Source organism: Cherax quadricarinatus, chromosome 3 (genome assembly GCF_038502225.1).
Source record: "Cherax quadricarinatus isolate ZL_2023a chromosome 3, ASM3850222v1, whole genome shotgun sequence".
Classification (NCBI taxonomy): Eukaryota; Metazoa; Arthropoda; class Malacostraca; order Decapoda; family Parastacidae; genus Cherax; species Cherax quadricarinatus.
The window spans coordinates 17,711,621-17,716,340 of NC_091294.1; the positions used below are offsets into that span (position 1 = coordinate 17,711,621).

Genomic DNA, 4,720 nt, shown 5'->3' on the forward strand with positions numbered 1-4,720 from the left:
TTGGCGCGGCAGCAGCAGTACTAGCAGCAGTGGCAGCAGCAGCAGAGCAGCGGCGGCACCAGCAGTGGCAAGGTGAACAGCGGCAAGGTTGTTATATGTTGCTGCTGGCAGAAGGGCTAGCGCAGATGGCAGCAGCAGCAACAGGCAGCAGCAAATGGCAGCAGCAGTGCCGGGCAGCAGCAGCAGCAGCCGCAGCAGCAACAGTGGCAGTGCAGCAGCAGCAGCAGCAGCAGCAGCGGCAGCGGCAGTACTGGCAGCAGCAGCAGCAGCAGCAGGCTTGAGCAGCAGCCAGGTGGCAGCAGCAGCAGCAGCAGCAACAGAGCAGCAGCAGCAGCAGCAGCAGCAGAGTGGGCAGCGCAGCAGCGGCCAGCAGGCTAGCAGAGAAAAGCAGTACTAGCAGCACGCAGCAGGAAACAGCAGCACCACAGTGCAGCAGCAAACGGTGGCAGCAGCAGCAGCAGCAATAGCACTGGCAGCATGGGCAGCAGCGGCAGCGTGGCAGAGTGGCAAGGCAGCAGCAGCAGAGTAAGGTGCACAGCAGCGAGCAGCAGCAGCAGCAGTACCAGCTGCGGCAGCAGCAGGCATGGCAGCAGCAGTGCAGCATTGGTGGCATTAGTAGCAGTACTGCAGCAGCAGCCAGGCAGCAGCACCCAGGTGCAGCAGCAGCAGCAGTGGCGGTGGCAGGCAGCAGCAGCACAGCAGCAGCAGTGGCAGCTGCAGCACCAGCGGCAGCAGCAGCAGCAGCAGCAGTGGCAGCGGCAGGTGCAGCAGCAGCAGGCAGTGGCAGCAGCAGCAGCATTGCGGCAGCACAGCAGCAGTACAGCAGCGACGGCAGCAGCAGCAGCAGCAGCAGCAGCACTCGCAGCAACAGCAGCGGCGGCGGCATCGCTGCAGCAGCAGCAGCAGCAGCAGCAGCAGCGGCAGCAGTACTGGGCAAGTTGCAGCAGCGGCAGCAGCAGCGCAGCAGCAGCAGCAGCAGCAGCAGCACCGGCGCAGCAGCAGCAGCAGCAGCGGCAGCAGCAGCAATGGCAGTGCAGCAGCGGCAGCGCAGCAGCAGCACTGGCGGCGGCGCAGCAATAGCAGCAGCGGCAGCAGCAATAGCAGCAGCCCAAGCAGCAGCGGCAGCAGGCAGCAGCATCGGGCAGCAGCGGCGGGCGGCAGTAGCAGCAGCAGGCAGCGCACCAGCGCAGCAGGCTGCACAGAATGGCAGGCAGCAGCAGAGCAGGCAGCAGAGCGCAGCAGCAGCAGCAACATGGCATTAGCAGGCAGCCACAGCAGTACAGCAGCGAGCAAATTGCAGCAGCAGTAGCTTGCAGCAGAACAGCAGCAGCAGCAGCAGCAGCGCACAGCAGCAGCAGCAGCAACAGCGGCAGCAGCAGCAGCGGCAGGCAGCAGTGGCAGAGTGGCAGCAGCAGTGGCAGTGGCACCAGGACAGCAGCAGCACTAGCAGCAGTGCAGGCAGTGCGGCAGTGCAGCAGCAGCAGCAGCAGTGCAGCAGCAGCAGTGGCAGCAGCAGTGCAGTGCAGCAGCAACGGCAGCAGCAGCAGCACACAGTAGCAGCAGCACCAATGGCAGCAGCTGCAGCAGCAGGAACTAGTGGCAGTGAAGCAGTGGAAGCAGCAGCAGCAGCAGCACCAGAGCACCAGCAGCAGCAGCATGTCGCAGTGGCAGCAGCAGCAGAATGCAGCAGTGGCAGCAGTAGTGGCAGGCGGCGGCGGCAGCAGCAGCAGCAGCAGCAGGGCGCAGCAGCAGTGGCAGTGAGCAGAATGGCAGCAGTACTGGCAGCAGCAGCAGCACTGGCAGCGGGCAGCAGCAGTGCAGAAAGTGGCAGCAGTGGCAGTGGGGCTTAGTGGCAGCAGCAGCAGCAGCAGCAGCAGCAGCAGCAGCGGCACCAGCAGCAGCAGCTGCAGCCAGAAAGGCAGCAGCAGCAAGGCAGGCCAGTAGTGGCACATGGTGGCAGTGAAAGAGCAGCAGCAGCAGGCAGGCTGCAGCAGAGGCAGTGTGAGCAGCAGTGGCAGCAGGCAGCAGCAGTGCAGCAGCGGCACATACCAGCAGTGGCAATAGTGGCACTGGTAGAAAGAGTGGCAGAAAGCAGCAGCAGAGTGGCAGCAGCAGAAAGAGTGGCAGTTGAGCAAGTGGCAGCGGGCAGCAGCAGCAGCAGCGGCGGCAGCAGCAGCAGCTTAGCAGCAGGCAGGTGGCAGCAGTGTGCAAGAGCAGGAAAGAAGTGAGCAGCAGCAGCAGAAACAGCAGAGCAGCAGAGCATACAAGTAAGGCGGCAGCAGCAGCAGCAGCAGCAGCAGCAGCAGCAGTTGAGCGCAGCACAAAGAGCAAACAGCCTGCAGTAGCAGCAGCAGCACATGGCAACAGTGGCAGCAAGCAGCAGCAGCAGCAGCAGCAGCAGTGCTTGCGGCAGCAGCAGCAGCGAGCGGGGCAGCGGCAGCAGCAAGGCAGTGGTACAGCATCTACAGCAACAAGAGCAGAGCATCAGCAGCAAGTGGTGGCAAGAGTGGCAGCAAGGTAGGAAAGAGCTATGAGCAGGCAGTGAAAGAAAGAGCAGCAGAGGCAGAAGAGAAGCATCACAGCAGGCAGCAGCAGCAAAGCAGAAAGTGCAGTGGCAGAAATACCAGCAGCAGCAGTAGTATGGCAGCAGCAGCAGCAGTGGCCAGAGCAGAACGTGGCAGAGTGGCAGGAAGAGCAGCAAAGAGCAAAGAGTGTGCAAAGAAAGAAAGCAGTGAGCAGCAAAGCAGAAGCAACTACAGTGGCAGCAGCAGAGCAGCAGCAGCAGCAGCAGCGGCAGCAGTGGCAGCAGCAGCAGCATGGCAGCAGCAGCAGCAGTGGCAGCAGCAGCAGCAGCAGCAGCAGCAGCAGCAGCAGCATGAGCAAGCAGCAGCGGCATCAGCAGCAGCAGCAAACAGCAGCAGCAGCACTGCAGCAGCAGCAACAGCAGCAGCAGGCAGCAGCAGCAGCAGCAGCACAGCAGCAGCAGCGGCAGCAGCAGCAGCAGCAGTGGGCAGCAGCAGCGCCAGCAGCGGCGGCAGCAGCAGCAGCAGCAAAGAGCGCCAGCAGCAGCAGCAGCACAGCAGCGCAGCAGCAGCAGCAGGCACAGCCATGAGCAGCAGTGGCAGCGGCAGTGGCAGCAGGCAGCAACAGCAGCAGCAGCAGCAGTGGCGGCGGGCAGCAGCAGCAGCAGCAGCAGCAGCAGCGCGGCAGCAGCAGCAACAACAGCAGCAGCCAGCCCAGTGGCAGCAGGCAGTACTAGCAGCAGCAGCAGCAGCACCGGGTAGCAGCGGCAGCGGCAGCAATAGCAGCAGGTTGCTGGCGGCAGCGGCAGGCACTGGCAGCAGCAGCGGCATGCCAGCGGCAGCAGCAGCATGGCAGCGGCAGCAGGCAGCAGCAGTGGCAGCATCATAGCAGTGTTGGCAGCAGCAGTGGCAACGCAGCGGCAGCAGCAGCAGCAGTGGCAGCAGCGAGCAGCGGCGGCAGTGGCAGTGGCAGCAGCAGCAGCAGCAGCAGCAGCCCAGCTGCAGTGGCAGGCACAGCAGCAGGCAGCAGCAGCAGCAGCAGCAGAAAGGCAGCCGCAGCAGCAGCAACGGCAGCGGCAATGGCAGCAGCAGCAGCAGCAGCACCTGCGGCAGTATGGCGAACAGCGAGCAGCAGCAGTGGCAGGCAGCAGTGGTAGCAGTGGCAGCAGCAGCAGCAGCAGCAGCAGCAGCAGTGCAGCAGTGCAACAGCAGCAGCAGCAGCAACAGCAGCAGCGGCAGTGCGTTGGGCGGCAGCAGCAGCAGCAGCAGTGGCAGCAGCAGCAGCAGCAATAGCAGTCCGCAGCAGCAGCAAGGCGGCAGCAGCAGCAGTACCAGCATCAGCAGCAGCAGCAGCAGCAGCAGAAGCGGCACGAGCAGCAGAGCAGTGGCAGCAGCACTGGCAGCAGCAGCAGCAGTGGCAGGCAGCGGCAGCCTGCAGCAGCAGCAGCAGCAGCAGCAGCAGCAGCAGTGGCAGCACTGGCAGCTGGCAGCACTGCAGCAGCAGCGGCGGTCATATGGCAGCAGCAGCAGCAGCAACAGCACAGTGCCAGCGGCAGCACTGGCAGCAGCAGCAGCAGCAGCGCAGGCAGTGGCAGCCTGCAGCAGCAGCAGCAGCAGTAGCCTGCAGCAGCACCAGCAGCAGCAGGGCAGCGGGCAGCTGCAGCAGCAGCAACGGCAGTGGCAGCAGTGGCAGTGAAAGAGCAGCAGCACCAGCAGCAGCAGCGGCAGCAGCAGCAGCAGCAGCAGCGGCAGTGGCAGCAGCAGCAGCAGCAGCAGCGGCAGTGGCAGCAGTGCAGCAGCAGCAGCAGGCAGCAGCAGTGGCAGTGCAGTGGAAGCAGCAGAGCAGCAGCACAGCAGCAGAAACAGCAGCAGCGGCAGCAGCAGCAGTGGCCATGGCAGCAGCAGCGGGCAGCAGCAGCAGCATCAGCAGCATCAGCAGTGCAGCAGCAAGAGCGTTGAGTACCAGCAGCACCAGCAGCCGCAGCAGCGGCAGCAGCCGCAGCAGCAGCAGCAGCAGCAGCGGCAGCAAGGCAGTGCAAGCGGCGCCAGCAGCAGCAGCAGCGCCAGCAGCAGCAGCAGCAACAGCAGCAGCGGCAGCGGCAGCAGCGGCAGCAGCAGCAGCAGCAGCAACAGCAGCAGCGGCGGCAGCGGCAAGCGGCGGCAGCAGCAGCAGCAGCAGCAGGCGGCAGCAGCAGCAA

The 4,720-nt window shown here is 64.7% G+C and overlaps 1 pseudogene; it reads left to right on the forward strand.

Moving 5' to 3' along the window:
- The first annotated feature begins 4,240 nt into the window (after positions 1-4,240).
- Positions 4,241-4,720, forward strand: part of LOC138853907 (protein elav-like) — a 992-nt pseudogene continuing 512 nt past the window's right edge.